General features: G+C 39.0%; 1 long non-coding RNA gene across 1 annotated transcript; it reads left to right on the top strand.

Moving 5' to 3' along the window:
* Positions 1-4668: 4668 nt before the first annotated feature.
* LOC103159176 lies at positions 4669-12537 on the top strand. The gene is made up of 3 exons (XR_003480945.2): positions 4669-5710; positions 11885-11952; positions 12479-12537. It is a non-coding gene; the product is annotated as an uncharacterized LOC103159176 (long non-coding RNA).
* Positions 12538-13958: the final 1421 nt, after the last annotated feature.

Here is a 13958-nt window from a genome sequence, read left to right as displayed (position 1 = left end):
AAAACAAAGTTACCCTTTCAGACCCTCCATGTAAATATTCTGGAAGAGCCTCCTTGTTTCCACCTATCCACATGGCTCCAAGGAAGGTTTCTTATCTTCCCCTCCCCTTGAAGCGCATTCCTCTTATCTTACTCCAACACCTGGTTTAAGCCAAGGGTCAGCTGAGGCAGCTCTGACCTTCAGGATCCATATGACTTGCTATCAGTCACCCTGTTCTTTGGCTGCCCTGTCCTCTCCATTTTTCCAGTGGTATCAGGACAAGATGGAGTACTGACTGCTCTGTCCTTCACTCCTGTTTCGTTATTCTGCATAAGCAAGCACTGTCCACTCGTGACACAGACAGCAGCCTCCTATGCTTGGCTTCTACCTAAAGCTAGCACTCATGCAAGGCCTTTGTGTGTGGATCAGACTTTGGGCATATCCTGGTTCTCAGTCTGGAATTCGGCTTGTCTCACACTCAGAGGTGTAGAGGAGACTGATCAGTCTGGGTCAGAAGGCTCCGTGGAGGCAAATTTCTTGCCTTGGTAAGGCACACTTCTAAGTCTGTAACAGACCTTAGGATGGGTTTAGATCTTCTGTCAGTCTTCCTGTGAGTCGTTTGGAAGGCAAAGAAGGGAAAAATTCCAACTCTATCATTTCTATGAGTAACAACAACAACAACAACAAAAAGGTTAGATTTTTAAAATAAGTGTTAGTGACTTTTGAATCACTGTGACCACAATGTCTGTCAGAAACTATTTAAAGGTAGAAAAATTTAATTTGGCTCATGGACTCAGGGGTTTCAGCTCATTGCGACAGGAAAGGCAGGAAGCCCTGCCTGTGGTGGTAGGAGATTGTGGCAAAGAACAGATAGATGTTCTTTTAACAGTGGAGCAGGAAGCAGACAGCATGGCTGGAACTGGGGAACTGTCTTGAACCTATGGAGCTACTTCTACCAGTGAGGCTGCACCTCCATGGGCCATTCATTACTGTCTGGCATCTTTCACTCAGTATAATTTCAACGATATTTTCCTTTTGTGTTACTGAATAATATTCTGCATGGAGTATATTGCATAATTTAATTCACTTGTGGATGAGAAGTTCAATTATTTGCAATTTCCAAAGCCACTGAAACCTTTTGTGTACAAGTCTTTCTCGGTGTGTATTTTCATTTCACCTGGGAGAATATGTAAGAGTGAACGTTTAAGAATGTTTATCTGAATGACATTGATGACTAACTTATATGCTACCACCAGCAGCTGGTGGAAGTAGAAGCAGACACCCACAACTATCACTGAACTGAACTGGAATCCAGTTGCAGAGAAGGATGAGTGATGAGCAAAGGGGTCTAGACCAGGCCGGTGAAACCCACAGAAACAGCTGACCTGAACAACGGGGAGCTCTTGGTCCCCAGACTGATAGCTGGGAAACCAGTATGGGACTGACCCAGACCCCAGGAACGTGGGTTTCAGGGAGGAGACCTCGGAAATCAATACGACCTCCTGTAGAAGTTCAGTACTTATCCCTAGCATAGGTGTGGACTTTGGGAGCCCATTCACATAGAGGAATACTCCCTGAGCCAAGACACATGGAGGTGGGCCTAGGCCCTATCCCAAAAGATATGATAGACTCTGATGACACCCTATAGAAGGCCTCACCCTCCCTGGGGAGCAGAAAGGATATGTGATAGGTAGGGTTTCAGTTGAGGGAGGGATAGTAGGGGAGGAAGGGAGGGAGAGGGAACTGGGATTAACATGTAAAACAGTCTTGTTTCTAATTCAAATAAAAAAAAAAACCCAACAACATCGGAGCTGGGCGTTGGTGGCTCACGCCCTTAATCCCAGCACTCAGGAAGGAGGCAGAGGCAGGCGGATCTCTGTGAGTAGGAGGCCAGCCTGGTCGCCAGAGTGAGTGCCAGGATCCAAAGCTACAGAGAGAAACCCTGTCTCAAAAAAAAAAAAAAAAATTGGAAAAAAAAAAGAATGTTTATCTGTGAGAAACAGAGAAACTGTTTTCCAAAAGGTAGACCATTCTGGTCTCCCAACAACCATGTGTAAAAATTTACATGATTAATCTACCCCACTAATACCATTTTCTTTTTCAACTTTTGTACGATATAATTAGTGTGCAGGATCCTAATGGGTTTTATTTTGCATTCCTCTGACGGTATATGATGTGAAGTCCATTTCCTATGTATGCTTTGAGAAATGTATGCTTAAACTGTTTTTTTTTTTTCAGTTTTAATTGCTTGCTTTTTAATCATTGGGTTGTCAGCATTCACATCTGCTTTTATGCAACTTGAATATAAATCATCTTGGATGTGTATGATGCTCTGCATATTCTTTCCTCCAAGACTCTTCTGTTTTCATTACTCAGAATGCTGATTCTGTTAGGAGAAATTATTTAATTTTGATGATGGCTAGCTTAACATTTTTCTGTTTCGTTTTAAGTTTATTTTTATTTGTATTTGTGTGTGTGTGTGTGTGTGTGTGTGTGTGTGTGTGAGAGAGAGAGAGAGAGAGAGAGAGAGAGAGAGAGAGAGAGAGAGAGAGAGCACAAGTGTGCACCACATTTGTGCAGATGCCTGTGGAGGCCTCCATGATCTTCAGAGGAAGGCTTTGATCTTCAGGTACTGGAGTTACATGAGATTGTGAAGTATCCAAACCAAACTGAGGTCCTCTGGAAAAGCAGCAAGTTCTCTTGACAGCCAAGCCATTTCTCCAGCACCGTTGTTTAGTTTCTTATGATCCATACTCTTTTTTTTTTATATTATCGAGAAATGGTTGAAGAACACAAGGTTATAAAGACTTTATCCAAGATTTTAAAGCATAAAGGTTTGAACTTTGTCTTTACGAACTCTAGAATCTGATTTCCAATTTCTTCTGAAAATAGAAAGATTATTGGGATCTTTACTAGGATTATACTTATCGATTCAGAGGGTGATTGACTTTAACAATGTTGTTTTCTAGTTTATGAACATGGAAATCTTTATAGTTTTTTTAATTTTTATTTATTTATTTATTTATTTATTTATTGGGTTTTTGAGACATGAATGAGCATTGTTTATGTATATTCTGGGTTTTTTTTGAAGCTATTGCATTTGGTGTTGCTCTTTTGAAAAAATTCATGAATATTTGTTAATGGTAGGATATCTTGATGTTTATATAGTTTGCAAGTTTCTGGTCTCCCACATGCAAATGACATACAACTCTGACAGCTTTTATGGCTGGCTAATAAGCATACCCTCTCTTACTTTAACACCATATTCATTGCTTCACTATTCACAATAGAGTGAAGATGAAACAGCTCTTCTGTCAGTCAACAGATAAATGGGTTAAGAAGATGTGGTTCATCTATTCAGTGAACTTTAAGAAATATTTATTTTATTTTATTTGTCTGTGTGCTTGAAAGTATGTATGTGTACCATGTGTACACAGACACGATCAACATCTGAAGAGGGCATCAGCTTCCTTGGAATCAGGTTACAGGCAGTTGTGAGCAGCCATGTGGGTGCTGAGACCCAAAATGAGGTCATACTCAACAGCATTAAGCACTCCTAATCACAGAGTCATCTCTCCAGTTCCACAAGCAATAAAACTTTATTCAGAAACGAAGACAAATTAAATCATAACAGTTGCAGGAAAATGTGTGGAGCTAGAAATCATTAGGTTAAGGAAAATAAGCTACTATGAAATTTTAATTCCTAATGCTACATATGCAGAACCTAGGTATAAAATTATATGTGCCTGTCTGTGTGTGTGTACGTGCATGTGTGTTCATGTGTCTAAGTGTCTATGTGTGTCTGTCTGTGTGTATATACATATGTGTGTACATGTGTCTGAGCATCTGTGTGTGTATATGTATGTGTGTCTATCTGTCTCTCTGTGTGTTTCTGTGTAAATATGCAGGTTCTGGTACTAGAGATAAGATCATCAGGAGGAGGAAGAATTAGGGAAGAGACGGTGGTGGAATACATGTGACATATGAAGGAGAGACTATCTGGAGAAAGGAAGGGAAACAGTCCAAGGGGGGCAGGGGCATAATGAAGTGGTAAAGAGGGCTGGATTAGAACAAAGTATAATGACAAATGTGGATGAAAATGTCATAATGAAGCCCATTAATTTTTATGTTAATTTAGAACCATAATAGAAACTAGCAAACCATATCATCTCTAGGGTAAATAAATTTAGCCTATTTCTGACAATATGCTCATGGAATAAGCTTAATTTTAACTTTTGTGCTGCTTCACATATCTAATTGGCTGGTTATAGATATTTCCTTTGGGAACTTTTGACTGTTCATTTCGTCCTCTGAGTAGAACCTCCTTGACATCACATACTTTCATTTGTGACTTAGAAACTTAATCATAGATTGCATACAAACAATACTGTACTAATTTATTATATAAATGACACAAGGCATTGACATTTTAAAAGGTCAAAATAGCCACAGCAGCTGGGGGTAATTGGGGGCTCCTGGCTATCCTCTTCCTACAGACACAGCAAGCAAACCCCTCTACACACTTCTGATCTTTCCTGAAAGAGCCAGAATCCACTTCAGGATTCCCATACAGCCGAAGAATGAGAAATGTCCAAAGATAGACAAATGACTCTGGAATGCTGAGTCACTGCACATAACCCTTCGGACTCAGAAAGGAAATTCCACCTTAGCTTCTTCACAGCACTGAAGGGCTCCTGTCACAGGAGTGCCCAGCTCTAAAGTCCCTTAGAGGGCATGGCTGCTAACCCACTGCACCCAAACATCAGAGACTGGGAAGCAGAGGGTTTTCTGCAAGCACAACTTACAAAGGAGGTTTTCAATTGAGAAATCATTCCAGCATCGGTAGCTCCCACAGGCTACCTCACTTCCATCTTTCCCTGGGAAGGGTGTAGCCACACACATCTCCAGAAGATCCCCATGTCTAGGGAGTCGGTAGTTGAGCGCCTATACAGCAATAAGAAATAGATTGCCCCAGTCTAACTAGCCTGAATAAATAGTACAGTCCATGCCTTCATCCTTGGCTTGAGCTAGCGACATTTTCAGATTCATAATCTTTTCATGGGGAGAGGCTGGAGTCCTCTGCCAATTCCAAGAGGAGGACAGCATTCTGCAGCTCCTTTCTTAGCTTGCTCCTGAGATAAATATATGCAATCTCTCAGAGGGAAGCCAGAGGACCTGTCTGTGCCTAAGAAGGAAGCTGATGTTCCCTGTGTCATCTTCTGTGACTTGCCATAGTGATAACTCATAACAAGACATCTTCCCCTGCAAAAAGGATGCAAAACTTCTGTTTATTTTATCGGGAGAGCAACTGTCTGTTGCCTTCTCAGCTTGTTCCATTGATAATTCTAACCATGCCACCTCTCTTTGGAAAGAGATCAGAAGCCTCTGCCAGCAAGAAGAGAAAGTAGCACTTCTTGAGCCTTCCCCCCATCTCTCACTCCTGATACAGATATCTACAGCCTCTGGTAAGAAGGAAGTGAAGGACCACTTCATGGTTGCCCCTTGCTTCCTGGTTTACTACAGTGATGACTACAGACCAGAAAGCTACATCTACAAGAAAGATGTGCCATTTCTTTCCATAAGCAGGAGAGTGGATCCTTTCTTCACCCTATTTCTGACTTGTTCCTGAGATAAGCTCTGCAGTCTCTCAGTAGAAAGAGGTGAGAGGACTTTGACCCCAAGAATGGAAGGAGTGACACTCCCACATCCTCTTGTCCGGTTAGCTCTACAGGTAAGATACAGCAATCCTTAGCTGAAAAGAGACTGGGGCAATTTTTCTAGGTCTGAAAAGTGGACACTCCTACAACTTCCCTTCTAGCTTATGTCACTGATTACTATAGGCCAGAAGTCACCTGGAGCCAGGAGGGTGAAAATTCTGCTTGCGTCACCAGGAGAGTGAATAGTCCCTCTGCCTTCATTCCTAGCACACCACATCAACAAACCTATACATGCATACGCTCCCTGAAGGTAGACTCTGCATGCACTGGGTGCTCTGACTTTCATAACTTTCCACAGAGGGGCTTACCAACTCTGGGCATTATCAGAGCTCTGCCTTCCTGAGTCTTCAAAACCATAATGTTAAATTTAGTTGATGCTATGTAATTTGACTGCTAATGCAGCTACTGAATATACATAAACTATAACATTCTCAAAAACAATAAGGGCTGCAGAATTCCTACCTACTCTCTAGTAATATCCACCCTTTCTCATGGCCCTTTCATCAGACCTTTTGGTAAACATAGCATCTGACATTAACAGATCCAATAAATAAGTTAATAAGCCCTAACTTCCTTTCCAATTGTTTACATTAAAAGTAAAGGTAAGTAGAAATTATAATCTACCCTTCCCCATACTTCAATGGGTCATGTTGCCATTCTCTGTGTCTATGTCTTCCTCTCCTTGGGAGAATACTGGTTTGGGTTCTTATTACTGCAAGGGACAAGATATTACAGTTTATTCCTCTGCAACCAGCACATTGCACACAGATTAAATTAAAAGTATAAAAGTAAAATAAAACAGTACCCTTCATTGTGCAGCTTCCTGTCATAGTCTGCTGAATTATAACACACTCAATTGGTCACATGCAAAGCACTGAATGCTATTTTAGGCCCTAAAGTTCGGAAATAACAATGTAAAACGTGCTTCTGAGGTCACATAAAAATTCAATATATTCTCATTCTATGAATTATTTTGCTGAGAAGTCCTAGAAGACAAGTTATTTGTTTCAATGTGCCCACTTTTTTCTTAAAATGTGTTTTTTCTTAAAATTGTTTAATACCTAAATAGAGCTCCAGCATCTTATCCCAACTCTCCTATTGTTATAGATAATTTATTGGCAAAACTCCAAATCAATTATATGACATAGATCATTTCAAGGTCCTTGGCATGTTCATAGAAAACTAGGTATTTGTAAGTGAAGTAACCCTAGGACCACACAAGGCAAGGTGTGTAGGTGTTGCCCAGACACTTGCCCATCACTCCACTAGAACTAATGTGGGGATCCTAGCCATCAGGAGGGAAGAAGATAGGATGTAAGCAGCCAGGAGGGAGGGAAGCACTTCATCTTCGACAATTTTCTGTCTGAAAAGTCTCTGCTCATACTTGGAAGTTTGATTTTTACTATAACACAGACCAACAGTCCATTAAAAAAAGAGCACAGGACAAGGGCTGCCAGAGACATGGGAAAGAGGAGGTAAAATGGATTAACGCTTCTTAGGGAAGTAGATGGTAGGCAGGAAGCAGGGCTGACCCACCTCACCATGTACAAATTTCTACCGTCAGTGCTTTAGCTATACTTTTTTTTTTTTTTTTTCATTTGAAAAGGTTTCACAGTGTGTCCCAGACTTGCCTGGGACTTGTAGACCATGCTGACCTCAAACTCAGAGTGATCTTCCTACCTTGGTCTCAAGAGTGTTTGACTTAGAGACATAGACTACCACGACCAGCTAGATAATCTTTTGATGACTTTGATATTGATACTTTAGAAGGAATTTTTCAACCATGGCTCATAGGCCAAACCCAGACTGACTTGTGCTTTTATCCATTGCTCCATGGCTAAGTGTATTTTTGAAGAGAGATGATTCTGTTGGTGAAAGCAATTGGGTGAAAACCTAAATTCAATTTCTGTAACCCATAAGAATGTAGAAGGGGAGAACCAACTCCACACAGTTGTCCTCTGGCCTCTAGACATATATGCCATAGCACATATGCCCACCCCACACACACCACACACACACTTAAATAAATCACTAAATATTTTTGAAAAATTAGAACAGCTCATGGGAAAATTGTATGAAATTGAAAATTTAGGAGTACATATAACTCTGATAACAAAATTCATTGACACTACATATTTATTTATTTAATACAGAGTTTCTCTGTGTAGCCCTGCCTGTCCTAGAACTTGTTCTGTAGACCAGAGTGCCCTCAAATTCAGGAAGCCACCTGCCTAGTGCTGTAACTAAAGGCATGTGCCACCATGCCAGGTAGACACTACATTCTATACACATTGCTTGTGGCCAGTTTCAGAGTACCATTACAGAGGCAAGCTGTTGTAACTTAAGGCCCATGGAGCCCAGGATACATCTATATGGTAGCCTGTTTGCATAATGTTAGCCATTTCTTTTTAGGTTATATTTTACCTTTATTTCTCGATTGAACATAGATTATTTTCTTTGAGGACCTTATGAAGAAAATGGATATTTATGGAGAACTTTTGGCTAGATTGTTTCAACTGTCCTACAAAGCCTGATTGAGCAGGAGCTTAGTCCCCTTTCATAGATTAAGAATCTAAAAATTCAGAGAGCTTCAGAATTGGTATAGATAATAAGGTTTGGAACCAAGACTCAAATACTCAAATACATATTTTATTCTATTATCTTTTTTGTTTTGTTTTATTTTGTTTATTTTTGAGACAGTGTTTCTCTGTGTAGCATGGCTGTCCTGGAAGTCATTCTACAGACCAGGCTGGCCTCAAACTCAGAGATCCACCTGCCTCGGCCTTCTGAGGGCTGGGATAAAGGCATGAGCCACCACTGCCCAGCTTGTATTATTTCTTGTACTCAATCTATCTATGAAAGTAGATTCATCTTCCCCCTACAAATGCCAAAATGAAAACAATTTGTGGGGCATAAGAAGGGAACTAGATGTTTAATGGTGATTTGGTAACCACTGGGACCAGGTAGATTACTAAGCCATTTTACAAGGAAAGCTTTGGATTTGTAGAAAGAAGCCAGGCTCAGGATTCTACATCATTCCAAGGATATTTCCTTTAAGAAAAAAAAAAAAAAGATTGTTGTCACAGAGACCGAATTAAGAAGTACCTTTTACACTCTGTGAATAAATCTATTAAATGAAAGAAAATGAATCCTAAACTTCAAATCCTGGCTTTTTCTATGATAAGTAGCTCAATCTATGTCACTTGCAATTTTTTTAAGCTTTTAAAAGAGGCTTTTATTTATTTTTAGTATGTGCATTACAGGAAACAAAGCACAAGAAGCCAAGAACAGTCTCTCAGTCACAAGCAGCTCAGCTTGCTGTGTCCTTCTAGATGCTGCAATGTACATACATTTAGGGAATTGAGATTATACAATATGTAGCAAGCTTTCCCCCACAATGTGAATATTCACCAACTAAAAGCCCCAACGCTACATGAGTATTTTGATAACCAAGAATACACCATGCCATCTCAATCTGTCAGACAAGACTGTAATTCTGTCTTCCTTGGCAACAAAAATTTCATAGAAGACAAAAATGGCAGCAGGCTTCTAGATAGAAGTACTGGCGAAGTTACAATTAAAATTCCGATTCCCTCAATGTTCAGCTTATAAGGAAACACAAAGCAACAGACCAACTAAGTACAGCATTCCTAAGTTTATCACCTGATCTATATACTAAAATATGAAGGTGTTCCTGCTCAATAAATGTATTCCTATAGAGCACTGAAGATGCACCTACGGCAGGGGTCCTCAGGATGTCAATCTCAACACGGCACAGCACCGAAGATCTCGCCCTGTGAACCTCTCTGCCTCTCCAGTCAGCCTAGCAACATGAATTAACTCACACTGTCCAGACATGGCGTAACAATTCAAGAGGCACCTTTTCTGTCAATCTATGAAGCTATACTTTTAACCATATGCTCTCCTTTAGGACATTCATGAAGTTCAGATGTTGTGGGATGAACTTTGTACACAATAAACACAAGTATCCACTTTCAATTTTTTTAACACCAACAGCTAATACAACAGCAGTCATACAGGGAGCAACCCCTGAAACACACTACACTGCTCATTTTTGATCTCCAAAGCATATTTTCCTTAGAAACTAGCGTTTGAAAATTCACTTAAGCTATTTAGTGCCTTAAACAAATCGAATTAACTTAGAAGGGAGAAGGACCATATATGTTCATGTAGTGGTCAAACCAAACTGGAAGATAGTGTGAACATTACCTTTTTCTTGTAATTTTATGGTACAATATATTTTGATCATGTTTACCCCTACCCCAAGCTCCTCCTAGATCCTTTCTACTGCCTTATCCAGCAAACATGTTCTTTCTAAAGCCCACAAAAACAAAAACAAAATCAAAACAAATAATAAAAACCAGTAAGACAAAAATAAAATGTCAAAACAAACCCAAATGTAACAAAAACTCCTCTGCAAAAATTAAAAAAAAAAAAAAAAAAAAAAAACACATGGGGTTCCTTTTATGTTGGCCTACTTCTGGATATGGCTCCTGCCCTGGAGTGTGGCTAATATATCCAGTGATACTCCTTTGGAAAAAACTGACTTTCCTTTTGCTAATAGGTATCATTTCCAAGAAGCTTCTAGGCTAGAGGTGGGAACCTGCGTCCATTTTCCTCTCTCAATGCTGAGACCCTGTGTGACTTGAATCTGTGCAGGTCTTGTGTATGCTACCTCAGTGTCTGTGACTCCATATATGCATCAGTACTGTTGGGTCTGCAAATCACTTTATTACCTGGCATCTTCCATTACCCCAGGCTCTTAGAATCTTTCTGCCTCCTCTTTTTGGAATAGATCTCAGAGCCTTGAGGGGAGGAGTTTGATGAAACCTCTTTTAGGACTGCAAACATTAATTCTAACTGGTTGATTGGTTGACATCATCATAATCAAATAAGCATCCACTGAGATGAAATATTTCAGACACTAAAAATAAATGTTGGCTGTGCTATGACCTATTTGGTTTTAATTAAAAGTCATTAATTAATTAATTTCTGTGTAAGGGCAACTTATCGGTGGTTGTGTCACTGAAGACAATAGGATCTCCTCCTCCTCTATCAACCATTAATTCCATTAATTGTCAGTTTTCCCTTGGGGAGAGGTGGAACCTCATAGCTCCTCCCAATCCATGATGGGATTCCATCTGCATCTATTTTTGCCTCTGATGCCAAAGTATCACTCCTTAAACAAAAAAGCCAAGGCTGATGCATATAACCACATAGGCCATAGCACATGAGAAAAGCAGAAAAAAAGCCCTGGGGTCAGAGGCAGAAAGGGAAAATTTCTCAATGTGTGCAGTATCAAGACTGGCAGAGGTAGACAGTCTACACAGTCTGAAGTCCTAAGGACAGATAATTACTCTCCCTAAGAGAGAAAGCGCTTTAGAATTGTATCATGCCCTTGCTTAACAGGGTTACATGCAGGTGAAACACTGAGAAGCATCATCATCATCATCACCAAATTAAAAAAAGAAGATTGATGGATGTCTTTTTGGTTACTTTAAAAGTGTTCTCTTACATGCTAACACTTTACATTGTTTTACTGTGATAAAAATGGAAGTTGATAAGTGACCTTTGAACCCACATATCTTATGATTATAATTTTAAGTGAAATTAAATATCCCTTAATGTTTTTGTAATTTTATTGTGACTGTGTGAAATGAATCAAAAACAGTAAAATTAGAAAATAGATGCATCTATATTTATATAAAAGGAATAGAATATTAGGTGTTTTAATATATATACAAATTAGAGTATAATTTGTCATAACAAAAATTCAGGGAGATTAGTATCATTGATGGTTATTATAATGAAATACACATACATACTTTATGAATTTTTAAGTTACACTGTAACATTTGTTTTTAGGTGTAGCTGTACAGAAAAAAAATTTCATTTCCATCTTTAATTAAAATCTTGTATCAATTTCCATTTTCTATTTCCTTGATTCCCTCCCTCCATGTATACCCCACGTTGTTCTCTCAGAAATGCAGGATCTCTTTTTCTTTATTTCTCATTGTTTTACAAACACACACACACACACACACACACACACACACACGCCCAATGTATAAGTACAACCTGTTCAATTCATTTAGTGTTACTTATATGTATATGATTTTGTTGCATGAAGAATTTTTATCAATATATGAATACTTTGGATGTTATAGGTATGCAATGATAACAAGTAGCAGATATCTCTAGAAGACTTGTCCAAAGTGTGGAGTCTCATCACCAGGTAGGCCATAAAATGATTCATTTTAAAGAGAAGACTTGTATGTTTACTTTTAAAGAAATGTCTATCATTGTACAAGATTTGTATTAAGGGTGTGCATATTTGGTGCATGTAAGTATATTTGAAAGATTGTCTGGGTCTGGAATAGTAAATGAACATATATTTATCTTAAGTTTATTATATTCTGAGGTTACTGGAAGGATTGAGGGTTGTGGTGGCCAACGCCGGTAGGATTTGCTGAAGGAAGCAGAGGCAGGTGGATTTCCACAGAGAAACCCTGTCTCAGAAATAAGAAACAAAAGAAAGTAAAAATAAAGTAATAAAAAAACCACATAAAGATGGAAAATACACAGAGAATCTGGATACTTTATGCCATATTGTTGTCTTTAAATTGATTGCTGAGGAAATACATTTGATTATAAATGCTGCTAAATTAATCCAACTTATACATTTTAAAAATACTTGGACTTCAAAATTTAAGTCTAAGGACAGGGTACTTGGAAAAAAATTTCTGTTTGTGTTTCCACAGAAAATAAAAAGCTATGGATTCCTTCCAGACTAATACGGTTTGATCAAGCAAGACACCCTGAAGCTGAGACGATACAGCCTTACCGACTACAAAAACAAGGATTTGGTCAGGTTTCTATGTTTTATCATGATTCCCTATGGTATGAACATCGCCCTCAATCAGCAGGAAGCAGTTTAGAAAGAACAATGCCCATATTCCCAAATATTGTTTATAAATGTTTGTTTTCATTCAAATGGGGTTGGTTATAAATGATAATGAGCATAGTCAATGTTTTTTAAAGAAAAAAAGGGGAATAGGATATAGGAATGAATACTTTGCATTGGTATAGATTTTCATTTATTGATATAACTTTAAGGTCAATTTTGTGATATGTATATGTCTCCTCTTGTTTAGGTATTGTGTTTATACAGATCTTTTACCTATAATAGTCAGAACTTATAATTAGGTTAGTTAGGTTTTCTAGAGATATAAAGATGTATTTGAGATGTTAGGTATTCTCCAAACCTTTCAAAGACCTACAGAAATATGGTATTTAAATGGTTTAGGGTTTTTTTTGGCAGTGAGACACAACTTCTCCTGGCACACCAATTATGTCAGAAAGGAGGATGGGCATCGAAGAAACTCGTTATGGAGTTTGCTTTCAACATGGCAAGATTAGCCATTTGGGCAAGAAACTACTCTTGCCTAGACTGTTTGTTGCTGTATAAACTGGACATACAGGACCCACAAGAAAGAGACTGCTGAACTTACAAAACAAGACAGTTTTGAAGGGTTCCTGTTGAAATGGAGAAGTGTGCCAGCCACACTGTGGCCTATAGGCTGAAGATGGATGCCCCAAAGTTACAGAGGAACTTTGGGTGACTGTCCAAGTAGCAGATGTCTCTGTCAATTCTAGAATTTATATATTATCCTTCTATGGTCTTTGATAGAGTTGAAGACAGTTAGCTATAGTTTTCTTCAGTTATTATAAAAGACAAGTGATCCTTTTTATTTAGACAGAAAAGTGGAGATGATGGGGAATGTACTGTGTATGTTTATCTTATTGATTGTTAAATAAAATACTGTTTGGCCAATGAGACAGCAAGTTAGACCGGACTAGGAGTCAAAAAGGATTCTGGGAAATGTAGTAGAGAAGTGGTGATCCAGGCAGGAAGTGACATAGCAAGGAGATTCATATTTAAGTGAAGGAGAAACAGGAAGGGTCCTCTTTTCCCCTTCCTCCTCCAGCAGCAGGATGTGATCCACCGGCAAGGAGGGACACCAATAAGGTGTCCAATAAGACAAGTCTTATAAAATATATAGATTTATGATAATTAAGACTGAGCTAGCAGATGAGGAATCCTAGTCTTTGGCCAAGCAGCTTTGAACCTAATACAAGCTTCTGTGTATTCATTTGGGCCTAACTCGGGTGGGCGGCTGGTGTAAAGCTCACACATGGCTGTGGGGCTCAGGCAGCTTTTGGTGGAAAGATTTATTGTAA

This window comes from Cricetulus griseus, assembly GCF_003668045.3.
Source record: "Cricetulus griseus strain 17A/GY chromosome 1 unlocalized genomic scaffold, alternate assembly CriGri-PICRH-1.0 chr1_0, whole genome shotgun sequence".
Taxonomy (NCBI): Eukaryota; Metazoa; Chordata; class Mammalia; order Rodentia; family Cricetidae; genus Cricetulus; species Cricetulus griseus.
Note: the sequence above shows the minus strand (reverse complement) of the source record. Positions and strands in the feature narration are given on the sequence as shown.